This window comes from Coenobita brevimanus, chromosome 17, assembly GCF_032717465.1.
Source record: "Coenobita brevimanus isolate Jiangsu-jjx chromosome 17, ASM3271746v2, whole genome shotgun sequence".
Taxonomy (NCBI): Eukaryota; Metazoa; Arthropoda; class Malacostraca; order Decapoda; family Coenobitidae; genus Coenobita; species Coenobita brevimanus.
The window spans coordinates 14,859,831-14,876,520 of NC_136970.1; positions in this window are offsets into that span (position 1 = coordinate 14,859,831).

The window sequence follows — 16,690 nt, forward strand, 5'->3', positions numbered from 1 at the left end:
CAGGCCAGGGTAGTGAAGGGTGAGTGGAAAAACGATGACGGATGGAGGGGAAGAGAGAGAAAGATAAGGTGGGATGGAGAGAGGTTTTGTGTTCTGTATAGAGAGAAACAGGAAAGGAGCTTAGGTAAGATTTCTGAGAGAGAGAGAGAGAGAGAGAGAGAGAGAGAGAGAGAGAGAGAGAGAGAGAGAGAGAGAGAGAATTTTGAGGTGAAGAGTGATTGAGAGGGGATGAGGACAAGAGGGTGAGGAAAGTGGTGGAAGAGAAGGCTGAGGAGCACTGACTGGCAGACAGATGTGTGGCGAAGGAGAGAAAACTAATTTAAAAAAAAAAAAAAAACGATGTTCAGGTGAGGGGTAGGTGGGGGCACTCACCATCCACTCACTCGTTGTAGTGATGCTCTCGGGTGTCTGCCCTTTCCTCTCCTCCATTCTTCTTTCCTTCCATCCTCTTCTATCTTTCGTTCGTTCATTCTTTTCTCGTTCTCCTGCCTACGGGTGACTTTACACTCCCCCTTCTGTCTTTCTTTCCTTCATTCTTTCCTCTTCCTTCTGCCTGTGGGTGACTCTACACTGAATGACAGGCCAAATGGTTTCCTGTTCACCAGGAAACCATTTACTACCCTGGGTGGTAACTATATAACCAAATTATGGCGACTGGTGGTTTAATGGGTAATTAAGGCGCTCCAATTGGATTGAACCGGTGCAGGTTTATATCCAAAGGGTGACTGGGGTTGACTCCTCAGGTAATGCCACTCAGGGATGAGTGTGGTCGGGTACTCTCATCTTAAATGTCAGGACCAGCTTGCCTAGCCCAGGGCTCCTACGCTCTTCATGGGGCAACGTAGGACTGGATGATGAGAGAATGAATGATGTTCAGGTGAAGGATGAGAGAAAAAAAGATAAATAAGGAATGAGGGGGAAAAAATGAAAGAAGAATGAGGAGGATGACTGGGAAAACCGGCGACGGAAAAGGACAAATAATTAGACAGACTAAATGAGGAGGAGAACAGGGAGGGGCGAACGAAAAGGAAGACGAAAAAGGAAGGGAAAAAGAGTAGAAGTGGGGAATAAGAGACAAACCAAGAAGAAAAGATGTAGATGAAGAACAACACAATGGTGAGGGAGAGAAGAAGGAAGCGGCGCCACGAGGGATATGATGATTATAATTACTGGACATGAGATGCTGGAAGAACAGAGGACGAGATGGAAGAAAACTATTAAAACAACTGACTAGGAGGACAATGATATAATGATTAGGACTATGAGGACACAGGCGAGAGTCAGAAGGAGAACGAAAATCGTAAAGTGACAGAAAAAGACATGAAGAAAGAAGGGAGAAGGGTAAAATGATGATAAGGATGGCTTAAGAGGGGGAAGAGAGAGAGTAAGAAAGAGAACATGGAACATAAAGAGAAGGAGAAAGAGATGAAGTGTAAAATGTAGGCACGATGGAAGATAGGAAAATAATGATGTAAAGCTTGAAAGAAAAGAGATGGACGAAAGAGAAAGGAGAAGGAGAAAGAAAGGAAAGCAGAGACTAAAGGGGAGAGAGAGAGAGAGAGAGAGAGAGAGAGAGAGAGAGAGAGAGAGAGACGGTACACCCACAGTACAGGGTGACAACCAGGACAATATATACTCACACTGATGGCCGTTCTGATATTAGCAGTAGTAGATGCTGTTTCTGTGTTAGTAGTTTAAGTTGATCACCGACACTACCACCATACCTATATAACATTAATCATCATCATCATCATCATCATCATCATCATCAATATAATAATAATATTAATCATCATCATCATCATCATCATCAATATAATAATAATATTAATAATAATCATCATCATCATCAATATAATAATAATATTGATCATCATCATCATCATCATCATCAATATAATGAAAATATTGATCATCATCATCATCATCATCGTTATAACATTACTGGTACCGTATGTAATAATAATAACAACAACAACAACAATAATAATAATAATAATAATAATAATAATAATAATAATAATCCATCCATCCATCCATCATCCAATCCTACATTGCCCCATGAGGAGCGTAGAAGCCCGGGGCTAGGCAGTTGGTCCCGACATTTAAGATGAGAGTGACCAGCCTCACTCATGCCTGAGTGGCATTATATGAACAATCAACCTCAACCATCCCTTGGATATAAACCTTCACCGGCTCATTCCGATTGGAGCGCAATAATTACCCACTAATATCACCAGGCGCCAAAATTTGGTTATATGGTTACCACCCAGGGTAGTAAATGGTTTCCTGGTCCACAGGAAACCATTTGGCTTGTCACTCAGTGTAGAGTCACCCACAAGCTGAAGCCAGGGTAGGAATGTTATCGGATTTCATACCAGTCAGAAGCGGGTGCACTGGTCTGGTACTGGTGTTGCACTATGATACTGGTGGGGCAAAGGTGGTAGCCTACTGGTGTGACAAGGATGGTACTGGTGTGGCAAGAATGGTACTGGTGTGGCAAGGATAGTACTGGTGTGGCAAGGGTGGTAGTGGTGTGAGAGGGTGGTACTGGTGTGATAAGGTTGGTACTGGCGTAGCAAGAATGGTACTGGTGTGATAAGGGTGGTACTGGTGTTGTAAGGGTGGTACTGGTGTGGCAAGGGTGGTACTGCAGTGGCAAGTGTGGTTCTGGCGTGACAAGGGTGATACGAGCGTGGCAGTGGTGGCTCTGGTGTGGCAAGGATGGTTCTGGGTGGCAAAGGTGGTACTGTGGTGAATATGGTTATCTGGGAAGTGGAAGACAGTCATCCTGAAGTGTAAAGACTTATAACCCGGATATAAAATAAATTGATTATAAAATGCATTTGCGATGGGATAGATAAAAATATATATATATATTGCAATTTCTGGGGAAGTTCGATTAATCGATTATGAATGTACGGAGTCAGAGTGGTTCTACACATGATGAGACAAGAATAATGGATGGTTCAGCAGTAAGACAGGATGATGGACGAAGAGAAGGATGAATCCAGAGTTTGAGAAGATGGATGAACAGCTTATGAATGGATGCACCCAGAGTGGATTAATACATGATGCGACAAAAGACGGATGAATAAATGAACGTTGTAACAGGACGATGGATGAATATATAATGGATGAATGTAGTCGGGGTGGATGTATGCATGATGAGACACAAGACGGCTGGATGAATGAACGTTGTGACGGAACGATGGATGAATATATAATGAAAGGATGTAGTCAGAGTGATGTATGCATAATGAGACACAAGACAAATGGATGGTTAATCAGTGTGACAGGACGATGGATGAACAGTATGGAGATAACCAACTGGAAGCTAGAAGAATACAGAGACTGAGATGATAGATTAGTAGATGACAACGGTGTGAGTGGATAGATGTATGGCGAATGATTAGTGCATGATGGAGGAATGGGTACAAAATGTGATATGAATTTGGACGATTGGAACTGTTGGAGATATAAAGGATTACAGGATTATCACACGTGACAGCAATACAAGTGAAGGCTTGATATGGAGGGGAGAAGGATTATCTGATTTACGATTGTGTGTGTGTGTGTGTGTGTGTGTGTGTGTGTGTGTGTGTGTGTGTGTGTGTGTGTGGATACACTCTTCCTGATATTGTCTTGGCAATTAAATAACCTCCGGTATAATCGGGTAGGAGAGTAATCCAGGTGGGGCTGGGAGGGAGGCAGGTGGGGTACAATGCAGGTGGGACTGGGAGGGAAACAGGTGAGGTACAATCCAGGTGGGATGGGCGGGAGGCAGGTAGGGGTATAATCCAGGTGGGATGGAGAGGGAGACGGATGGTTTTACAACTGTGCGGTCTGACCCAGTAATTTTGGACAAATTTAATGTTTATGCGTTTAAATTAAATTATTATAATTAAAATTCAAATATACAATCAGCCATTATATCTACGGTGGACTCTCTTTTCTTTTTCTGCCATCTGAAGCTCCGTTTGGGATTATAGTGGAATATTTTCCAGTTGGGACTACTTTCATCGGTTTTGGCCAGTTTCACAATAATTTACAACTTCATAACAAGTTACACAATTTATGAATTATCGGCCAGAATAAATATAGTTGAACTATCTGTCCTGAAAAACTTAAAATTATTTTTATTTTTTTAATATATCGTCGTCGTTTGTGCCCGTTTGAAGTGGCCGTGGAGTAGGTGGAGATACAGAATAGCTAGTCAACGAGAGGAATTACATTTTAGTGCACTTGGTGTTTTGTCGATTGTAGTGAAAGATTCAAGCACATACATTAATTATAATCAGGAAAGGCTGCAGCCATAAGCCAAAGTTCTATTGCAGTGTACTGCATATCGATATAAATAAATACTGTACATGGTTAACGCCATTATAGCCAGGATACTACATATTGTGCTGCCTGGCCACTGATTTACTTCCTGTGGGCAAATACATCATGTGGGGCAATGATGATGATGATGAAGCAATGGATGTTCGTGCCATGAAACAATTGGGAAGTCAACAAATGCAGCATAAATGCATACCACTGCAATGATTATTTAATTAACATCTATTTTACCTCCAGTAACGCACATATGAAATTTATTAAGGAAAGTCGAAATATATTTTTCTCTGTACACAGAGCAATACTCCGCAAACTGGTGCTTTTCACTGAAGTAATACATTTTAAATCTCACCTTGGCAACCTTCCATATTCCAGTTATCTACGGTACGGGCACAGGAAACCAGTTCATTTCTGACACCTAAATATCTTTGATTCCCCATGTCGCATCCTTTCTAGCAATTACTTTTTTTTTCTACCCTGCATAGCTCGGCCTTTTTATCTCCTGCTGTTCTCGATGTCCTTCTGTTGGGAAGGATCTAAATTCCATATTTCAATAACGAATGGCAAACACTGTGCACTAAAACATGTAGAAAAGGTGGAACACGTAGAAAACTAAGAGTAAGAAAATGGAACAGACTTTTACTGGGGCAGAAATTGTAGTCTGATGCCATGAATTACTGCATTTCAGTCTAGACTATTTCGGGAGAGTCGAGGATAATTTGGAAGGGTGACTAACTCATGCTGGTGACTAACTAATGGCAGTAAACCTGAGTGCGCAACACAAAGGCTACTGTCGAGAGGGATGCTGGATTATTACCTCAGTCCAGATATTATAAGGCAGAATGAATTATTTACCAAGGGATGCTGGATTATTAGCTCAGTCCAGACATTATGAGGCACACTGAATTATTTACCAAGGGATGCTGGATTATGACCTCAGTCCAAATATTATAAGGCAGACTGACTTATTTACCAAGGGATGCTGGGTTATTACTTCGGTCCAGATATTCTGAGGCAGAATGAATTATTTACCAATGGATACTGGATTATTACCTCAGTCCAAATATTATAAGGCAGACTGAATTATCTAGCAAAGCAGAAAGGTGTGTGACTTTACCGACACCAGAGCATGTTTTTGCCTCTCCCCAGCGACATCAGTTCCCAGGCAACAAAGTTATTTTTATATTTTATGCAGTGTATCACGCCGCCAACACTATAAAAGTCAGCGGTAATTCTGAACAACTTTATTTCCTGTGTGACTGCAATTTTTATATTTCGTTCAAAGTATCATGCCACCAACAAGATAAAGGTCAGCAGTAATTTTAGGGGACTACCTGGATCCTATACTGGGTTGCAGCTGGTGATTCCTAATATTAGTCCACTCCGGATTTGAACCCAAGCAGTGGCCACTAAAAAAGAAAACAAAAATGTCTGTGCATGGTGTGTATGAACCAAAGGGAGATTACAGACGGTAGGTGTGATAATGGGACGTGTGTGTTGTCCCACTCACATATGGGTATTTTACACTAGGTTTATTTGTACTAATATTTTCTGTCTCAGTCATAGCAAGTATGTTTAAACCTCTTCACTACGATTATATACTCGTGTTTTATTCCTGCCAACTCAGACCACTTTATTCAGCTTTGGGGAAACTTTTCGATCTGGAAGAGTTACTGTATATAAAAACCTTACGTAACCCCATTACTAGCAGAAATCCTTTATGTTGAGCCAAAGAAAAAAAAGTATAAAAGAATCGAGGACAAATTTTGAACAATTTCACAAAGTCAAAGGGGGAAATACCTCCTCACAAACACTCAGATCCTGATATTTATTTGTGTTAACACATCAATCCCTGGATGTCACCAGCTATTGCCCTTTTATCATCATTAGCATAATCACTATCATCATCACCATGTAACGTTATTTAATATTAATATGTGGAGTCAGCAGAATCCAGAAATATGAGTAACAAGCAAACATAAACCTAGGATATAGTTTCTCATTAATAATTATCTCCTCATCCAAATGGCCTTCTTAAGCCTGTCAACAGCACCACTGACACTCCCTCCCCTCATCACCACCGCATTAACTCTCAGGGCCACCATTTATTACTCTTTGACCATAGACCCTATTACCTCCTCCACTAAGGTTTATAATGGAATGAAATTCAAGATGTGTAACTTACTGTACAGTAGCTTTGTCGTTTGATAACTCTATTCTCTCTCTCTCTCTCTTAGGCGCAGCACCTGCCAAAGCTCTATGCGGTTCAAAATTTTGGATCCGCACCTGGACTGTAACCGCAGTGTTAGAACTACATCCGCATCAGAACAGCAAATTTTAGCGGTCGTGGGCCCGCATCTGCACCTCACCCGCATGACATTGTCTGCACCCGAACTGCACCCACAAGACATAGAACCACACCCGCACCGCACCCACAAGACATAGAACTACACCCGCACCGCACCCGCATGACATAGAACCACACCCGCACCACACCCCCCAAGACATAGAACCACACCCGCACCGCACCCGCAAGATATAGAACCACTCCCGCACTGAACCCGCAAGACATAGAACCATATCCGCACCTCACCTGCAAGACATAAAACCACACCCGTACCGCACCCGCAAGACACAGAACCACACCCTCACCGCACCCGCAGATTAGAATCCCACAATTTTCACTACAGTCATCATATATGCACATGGTGGATTGCTGGACATTAAGGAATCAAAGAGCAAGCACATCTGTCTATCAGTCTATGGTCAGATGTCTTAATCCTGTAAGGGGTGGCCAAAAGCAAATCTCTTCCATGTTACCCAGTCTCTTGTAAGCACATACAGTATACATGACATAGAACGATGAAGCACAAACAAGAAAAGGAATGCAAAGATTTTATTGCAATATGGTTATGAAATATTTTTCAGGCTTTTATGAAGATATTTTGGCATGACTGTACAAGTCCATGACCCATCCTGTTATACAGTGGCTTCTGTTGCTTGCTTTCCTACTTCTCTTTACCCTCAACATTTAAGATTTTTAAGATCAATTCATATCATCGACACAGGATGGCTTTAGGCTTATCCTCCTAGCTGACACTTTATGTCCAGCAAGACTAAAATTTCTATTGCTAGATGCACTGTTGGTCATAATACACAGAATATTACGTGCAAGCCTAGAGAGTGCCGGGAATTGGATTTCGTTTTCTTTCCACACACATTCTTTGTGTGTAGCTTAAACACTCATTTTCACCCACACTACTGTAACTCCACCATTTCCGCACATGTACCGCAATGGAGAAAATACAGCTGCATCTGCACCGTACCCACAAGGAATGGAACTGCACCTGCACTGCATCCGCAGTACAGGCTAGCTAGACCAGTGGTTCAGAAACTGGTGTGCCTTGGAATTATTCTAATTTGATGACTGATTTTCATAGCTATAATCAAAAGTGTGCCTTAAATACTTGGTGTGCCTTTTGTGACAAAAGCTTTTGAGAACCACTGAGCTAAACTGACTACTGACTAGATGGCTAAAGAGCTCTCTGCTTCACCAACCTGAGCTTGTAGACAATGTAGAGGCAGCGGCAATCTCCCGTCCTGACTCATCTGCTGCTGCAGCAACAGCAGGAAGTAACTCTTCCTCCGCCTCCTCTAGCCTTGCAGACTGCACCTCATTGCCTTGGTCCCCTTTCGTTTTGAAAAAGCTTCTTTTATCCATAGCCTCAAGCCTTGCTAGCTACCACCAGATTTCAACAAACCCTGTAACCTGTGCGTTCTGATCTCTCTCTCTCTCTCTCTCTCTCTCTCTCTCTCTCTCTCTCACATGCGTGCGTGGCTGGCATCACTGTGTGACTGATGGGTGACTGGCGAGTGGCCGTGAATACGTGACAGGAAAGAAAGTGAAACGGACGGGGTCAAACCGAATGTTTTCCCTACGAGATCTATCAGTTCTAGTACTAACTAAAAGAATTAAAATTTTGTGTTGGCCCCGGCCGTGGCGATTCTTATTTTTGTCAAAAAAAAAAAAAGGAGCTATTAGAGATCCGGGGCTATTCATAAAATATTTGGGACTATAGCCCCCAATGGCCAGGCCTAACTACGCCAACTGACATTCGAAGTCAGAATCAGGGGCAGCTTCTCCACGTGCCTCTCCATCTTCAACCTCATCCGAAGTCTGAAATACACATTTATTTGTTGGTGGCCTTGGAATAAGAAGGTCCTACGTGTTCTCGACCTATCTTATTGCCGACGGTAAATTTGGATAAACAATGATGCTTTTGTTTTTGAAAGAAGACCTCACAACGTTTGTCATGCAAAAGTAACGATCTGTGGTGTGGTCACTAGGTTCCCTGCACACCATGTGAAATGCGAAAGGCATCCCTGTTTTCCTCCCTGCTAGCCTCTCGCAAAGAGAGTTGGAACAAGTCTCGCAGCAGCTATGGGGCGTCCATCGTTTGTCTTGATCGCCTGTCTTAACGCCAAAATAATGTAGATAAGGTGTCTTTACAAGTGACGTGATCTTCCGTTTCTTCTTCTTTGGAGTATATAACAGAAAACATTAGGATCATTCACACATCGGCTGGGCATTGTCAACCCATATATTTGAAATAAGTTATATTAAGCATAATGAAGTTACATACACATACTTTAGATAGTAGATATAGACAACTGGCAATGTACATGATGTATATTATATACTGCATATATATAATGACGTATAAACAGCACAAATAAAGCGGCGAAAAGGACCACCGTACTATAGGGATGCATGTGAGCGTAGTGAGTTTAGAAGAACTGTATGTGTTAGAGCAAAATGAACATCATTTTTAAAATCAACGCCACGTTATTGCCTTGGGATACACATTTTTGTATCCGAACTGAAATTCTTGTCGAGAAGTGTAATAAGGATCAAAGCAACCCAGCAAGGAAAGACGCTCGGGTACCAATAGTGTTACGAGACCCAGGCGCCAATGCAGTGAGGGTTATAATATGGATCAAAGCAGCCAATCAGAAAGGACGCTCAGGTAATTATAGGGATACCAAGAGTGCTTGAAGGGCATGGGGAGAGATACTGTATAGAAGGATGTGATAGATAAGAAATGTAGATAAATGACTATGGGAAAGTTTCGGAAAAGATGTCTTTAGGTACCGTATCACCGCAAGAGACGGAAGGGGCTGAACTGAAATTTTTAACACACACACACACACACACACACACACACACACACACAGTCATAGAGGATGAGTAATCTAGCCACATGTGAGCTTGTGAGGGCAGCAGCAAAAGCAGTTCTGACAGCATGGAGGAGAATAAGAGAAGGGTTTAATTGCAAACGCAAGCCAGGACAAAGAGAAAGAGCGCCAGACAAGTGGCACAAGATGATATCAGGGGAACAAGGAAAGAAAAGAATTTATGTGAACCAAACCTGCGAAAATGTTGATGGTAAAAATAAAAGAAGGAATTAGGGGAAAGAATTGCACTGAAAAAAAAAAAAATGAAGGGTGATATGCATACACACGGAAGTTATGGTATGAAAAGAAGAAAATATTAGTCTGTGAGCCAAACTTGTGGTATAACTATTCAGAAAAATGTGGCAAACAAAGTAAGAAGGAATCATTAAGGGTGAAAGAGCGACATTAAGATAAAATGATAATCAAGATAGAATGGATATTTACAGCACTAGGGCAATATGAAAATGAACAAATTATAGGTATCTATTGCATTACTGATGTTGGGTTTCCCTTCTCCTTAGCAAGCTGCTCTTATAATATTTATTTGGTGTATGGAAACACTGGTATAACAGCTAGTATGTGTGTATGTGTGTGTGTGTGTGTGTGTGTGTGTGTGAGAGAGAGAGAGAGAGAGAGAGAGAGAGAGAGAGAGAGAGAGAGAGAGAGAGAGAGAGAGAGAGAGAGACAGACAGACAGACAGAGACAGAGACAGAGAGAGAGAGACAGACAGACAGACAGACAAACACGAGAATGCCAGTAGAGTAGAAGTTAAACAGGAGGTAAATATGAAAGAGGGAGGGGGAATGGTGAAGAAGAAGAGAGGGAGATGCATAAGTGCCAAAGAGAGGGAGATACAGAAGTGCTAGAGGGAGGTTAGGATGGTAAGAGGTTTAACGAAGAAGAAAGGAAGAGAAAAGGAAGGAAAGTAAAAGTAAAATCCTAGCCGGTAATGGGAATGCAGAAAGAGAAATAAAATGAAGGCGAAGCGGGAGCAAGAAGTGACGGAACAAGTCAATGAGATGAAGAAAGTTGCGAGGGAGACAATGTGAGTAAAAGGAAGGGAGGAAGAATGGAAGGAGGAGAGAGAGGAGAAAGGGCAAAACCAGATGTCAAGCATCGCCTAGCATGACTGGCCTTCCGGATACGTGGTTCAAAAATGGCATAATTACCCGCAATGAATACCCACTCACAAACGCACAAGCACATACTGTATAATAGTTCACAAAATAAAGAAGCAAACGTTTCCCCCTCAGCTTGCACATTTTTGTTGCTATACGTGTCCACCCAGTCCTTCCTTACTGCTTCCTTCCCTGCTTATGTCGTGCCTCTGTACAACCTTATTCCACGTATCTTTATAGATCCGTCGTTCTTATCTTCCCTTTTCCTGTCTACCTCCCTGCCTATCCCCTGCCTGTGTCCTACCCCGTCTACTACGTATAACATTACTTCTAGTCTCTTTCACGCATCATATTTACCTATCTTTTTCTTACCTATCTCCCTACATACTTCTCTCTTGCCTCCCTATCGTCACCGTACGTTCCTGACTGCATGCCTGTCTACGTACTTACCTACCTATCCCATGCCTTCCTGCCACGACTCTGCCTGCCTGCCTACCTGTCTGGGTGCTTCACCTCCAGGTGTAAATTAAGGTTCATCATGCAGAAAGCTGATAGTGCACCAACCCGCCGGTTATTACACCATGCCTGCCTCAGCGACTGCCTGTCTGCCTGCTTGTCTACCTGTGTGGGTTCTTCATCTCCAGGTGTCAATATAGGTTCAACATGCAGGCACCTGAAAGTGCACAGCCCCTTTAGCTATTACACTATGCCTACCTCACCGACTGATTGCCTGCCACACTCCCTATCCCCCTTGTCTCCCCCAACACATCATCCTTCCACGCTACCCTCATTTCCTTTCTTATCTCTTCCTCCTTTGTTTCACCTTCATATCGTCCACCATTAATACTTGTAAGCCTCCTTTTCTGTCTGTCGGTTTATTTTACTCTCAGCCATATCTACTAATGTCTGTCATCATTCCTGTTTCTCTGATTATTTACAAATTTATTGATTTCTATTTATTGTTTCCGCTACTCTCCCCTCTCTTAGGACTTTCCTTTCAACGCCTCCCAACCTCCCTACTTCCCTTTCCACTGTATCATTCTCTGTCCTTCTCCCTCCCTGTCTTCCATACCTTTGTTTGTATTCTGTGTCACAGTTTCTCTCCCTGATTCAATTTTCCTTTTTGTTCTCTCCATCTTTCCTGCTTAGTTCTTTAATACCCCTCTCTCTCTCTCTCTCTCTCTCTCTCTCTCTCTCTCTCTATCTTCATACCCCTCACCCTCCGTTTATCTCCCTGGGCATTTTCTACCTATCCTTGAGTTCTCCTTCCTTTCCCCCTTCTACTACCTCTCCTTTTTCTCTTTTCTGTATACTCATATGTCCTATGTTATTCTATTTCCCTCTTCCGTAATATCTCCCTCTATTTCTCCCTTCCATTCCCTTTCCCACATAAAAGCCAGCACAGGAGAAAGTTGCACCTGAGTCAGTTGTCAACATATATATGGCTCGATACGCCCACTGTAATTTAGTTGCGTCGTTTCCCTCTCCCTTCCAGTCTTGCTGGTCTCTTCGCTTTTATTTTCTTCCCATCAGTTTTCCCTCTTTCCCCATTGCTCTTTCTCCGTTTCCTGTCAGTCCTTCCTAGTCTTCCTTCTCATCCATCCTTATCCTTTCCTCTCTTCACTTTCCCTTCTTTCTTTTCTGGTTACCATTATTTACCTGCATGCTTACCTTTCCTTTTTATCTTCCTGTTCTCTTCCTCCTCTTTCACTGTTTGCCATCCTCCCTCCATACATGTACTCATATAACATATACTGTCTCAAATACCTCATACAGTGCCTAATACATCACCTCATACAAAGCCTAATACACCACCTCATACAATGCCTAGTACACAACCTCATACATTGCCATATACACCACCTCATTCAGTGCCTAATACATCATCTCATACAGTGCCTAATACACCTCATACAGTTCCTAATACACCATCTCACTCCCTACATACACTCTTATACACCTCTAACATTTCATACACAAATGAATTGAACAATCCTTCTCACAAATGCATTTCACAGTCCCAAAATACTTACTTACTTATACACAGACACACACACACACACACACACACACACACACACACACACACACACACACACACACACACACACCATTTTCTACGACAGGCAATTTTTTTCATGATGACTAGTGCATTTGCTTTGCCCTTCTTTTCTCGAAACCATGAGCGCTTACACAATATCATCCCTCCCAACCCCCCCCCTCTCTCTCTCTCTATCTATCTATCTATCTATCTGTCTGTCTATCTGTTTATCTATCTATCTATCTATCTGCCTTACCCAGCTCCTTCATGCTATGTCGTGTAGCCTTCACACTCCCCCCTCCTCTTTTACTTCCTTTCTTAACCTTCTCTCTTTCTTTTCTCTCACGTCCTCACTTTCAATCTCACTCTTCTTCTTTCCTTCCATCCAAGCTACTTCCTTCCTTACTTTTTGTACCTATACATCTATTTTCTATGCATCCTTCCCACATACTTTACATCCACTAAATTTCTCTGTAATCTTCCACCTCTTCATTCCCACTTATCCCCCCCTCCCCCGGTCTCCCCCCCTCTCTCTCTCTCTCTCTCTCTCTCTCTCTCTCTCACACACACATACACATACACACACACACACACACACACACACACACACACACACACACACACACACACACACACACACACACACACACACACACACACACACACAGTACGTTTAGCCTAATTACATTTTTGATAACGTCCTCGTTTCAGTATGTCTCTGCATAAGAGGAGACCCACTATCGTAAGAGGTTTATGTACACACACACACACACACACACACACACACACACACACACTCTCCAACACCGGCGATCCCTAAGTAATGACCATTGTTGGCACTAATGTTGCATATTCTGTACTTACTCAGCTATTCTAGTAATTTAATCACAGTTTAGACCCTCGACATATGTACCCGAAGGAAAGATTTATCGCATCAGCAAGAAATGGGGGCAGGGGTCGGGAGAAAAACTCTGTTGTACAGTAGCGAACTTTTTTGGATATTTCAGCCAATTTTGAAGTTACAAGAAAGATAGACACCAATTTGGAAATCGCATATAAATCCTCAGTTATTTTCATTCATAGACAACCCGTAATTCCCAATAGTTTTTCCGTAAATTGAGAAAACGATTTTTTTATAAGGCAGATTAGCGTAACAGCAGATTGCGCAAGAAGTAACGGTCTAAGGTTGCATGAGTAGCGCAGCAGTATTTTCCGATGATTGCTGAGAGCAACCAGGTTTTGCCTTTTCATAACAAATAATATCTTCTGTTTTTTTTGTTTTTTTTTTTTGGGGGGAGGGGGTTACTGAATCCGGGTCTAATACAATACCCAGATCGACGAAAGAAACTCCATTTTTTTTTTTTTTCTGCTTCGAATCGGAGCGCACCGAGAGATTAAATGAAAGTAATTTTTGTGAGTGAGCAAAATGCAAAGTCAGCATTTGAATACTTTTACTACAGCGTACAGCTTAGCAAGTTGCTGTCTTTCAGAAGACAACTGCGGTAAAATGACAGGTAAGCAAATTAAGTATTCGTTACATTTCATCATATACTGAAATCAAATACCAATTGCTTAAATGGTGACCGGACATTTCATTGTTGGATAATAATGAGTTAATGGGTTAATCAAACTGAAAAACAATATTTGGTTTACAAGTTGATTAACCCATTAGGCCCCAAACCCTAGACCTAAAATTAATACAAAAGGAGTATTGGTTTTAGGAAGTATGACGGAATATTCTGGGTGTAATCAAATAAGTTCTTCTTAGTATTTTCAGGTCAGGAAATAAGGGGAAGATGATGAGCTACATGAGATAATATTCGGCACTGCGTGACTTACTTGCTCGCTCGCTAGAACACGTTTCACACTTTCAGTGTGGACGCCTATTACATGTTAAGTCTTTTCTGTCACTCATCATTTCACATTCGGCCAAGGAAGCAACAGCTTATTTCTTACCACCACAAGGCGGTGCGTCTGCACCCCACCACCCCACCAGGGAAGACAAAATGACCACAACTTACTAGTTCATAATTTTCACAAACGACATTTTAATGACCCCGACCTGCATTAAACTTACCAGCTGTTTCCAAGAAAGAGTATGTCAATGGAGAGGTTACAAGTAGAGGTTATAAATTAGAAGATTTGTTACTGTCACTGGCAAAAGTGTAGTGGTGTTTATGACAGGTGTTACCAATATAATGTTATGGCACAGTTCACAGTTATATATAGAGCGGATTGTTACTGTCACTGGTATAAGTGATGATGGTGATAATATGACAGATGTTAGTGATAAACTGTTATGGGAGGGTTTATAGTTATATATTAAGTGATTTGTTACTGTTACAAGCGTAAGTGATGGTGGTGTTACTGGCAGGTGTTACTGATAAAATGTTATGGGAGGGTTTAAAATTACAGGTTAAATAGAGTGATTCGTTACTGCCACTGGTATAAACAGTGGTAGTGGTGGTGGTCCACTTACTTCCTTACACGAACTATATGCCATATCTGACACGGATGGAGGATGGGGACCTTTGACTTGATGGCGTTAAAGGCCCTCCTGAATCTGTTGTAGGTCTCTCTCTCTCTCTCTCTCTCTCTCTCTCTCTCTCTCTCTCTCTCTCTCTCTCTCTCTCTCTCTCATCTGAGTGAGTTATTTAGAGGCAAGGGCAATATTATTCAGCAAGGTTGCTCACATTACCCCCAACTTTGCCATGTTCCCACAGACTTGTTACCAGGAGCATAACTTGATGGAAATTTATTGTCAACTGAGAGAACTTTGGGTGTACAAAGTATGAGTGAGTGAGTGAGATTGCAAGGAATGAGTGAGTGAGTGAGCTAGTGAGTGAGTAAGTGTGTGTGTGTGTGTGTGTGTGTGTGTGTGTGTGTGTGTGTGTGTGTGTGTGTGTGTGGAACGTGTGCGTGCTTTTTGTGAGCGTTACATGCAAGGATGCAGAAGTACCTCTTTACATGCTTGCATGGTTGTGTTGTTTTTATAACTGTGTATGTGTGTGTGTGCTTGATACTGACCACGACACATTACCACGCTGTAAAACTGGCTGTTATTTTCCATAAATTGAAAAGATATACGATTGACATTGCTACCTTGTTCGAGTCTCTGCTCCCAGGAGAGGGCAACTTTACAAAAGCAGGAGAAGGGTATACCTATTTCTAGAGGGGATACCCAGACAATGTAAGAATGAACCGTGGTATTGGCTTTGCTGTACGAAGCAACCTTATACAGAATAACCTAGAAATACCTAAGGGTATATTAGAGAGGCTGATGTCTTGGTGCATACCACGCTCAAAAGGCCAATATGCAAAACTCAACAGTGCCAATGCCTCAGTGATTGATTCTGAGGACACCATCAAAGATTCCTTTATGACTCTTTGGATGCAACCATTCGTTCAATACCACCTAGTGACAAACTGATCGTGCATGAAGTTTTTACTGTGCCCTATTTGATTGACCTATGCAGCTGAGATGTATGGGGCGAGTAGGGTGTGTTTGAATCGCGCATGCTGACTGGCCGCTGATGATTTAAATCTACACCCATTCTTATTATAACAAATATATATTTATATTTTTAAACTGCCTTCAGTACAAGCAGCCAGATTAAATATGGAATAATTTCCGAAAGTAAAGAGGTCAAATTAGCTTTAATAGTTTACTGCTATCAAAGGAAATTAAACTTGATTATAAAGTTTTATAAAACGATGAGTGATGTTTGAAGCAAATTATGCACCCACGGCGTACATCCACTTCCGCATGTTGCACTGCATCCACCCAAGGTGTACGCCTACGTCCGCATGTTGCACTATAATATCCACCCACGATGTACACCGATGTCCGCATGTTGCACTACAATACATGAATGAATTTACTTCAGTGACATCATCGGCGGCCAATCAGCAGTCGCGAAAAAAACACACCCTGCTTGCCGCATACATCTCAGCTGCA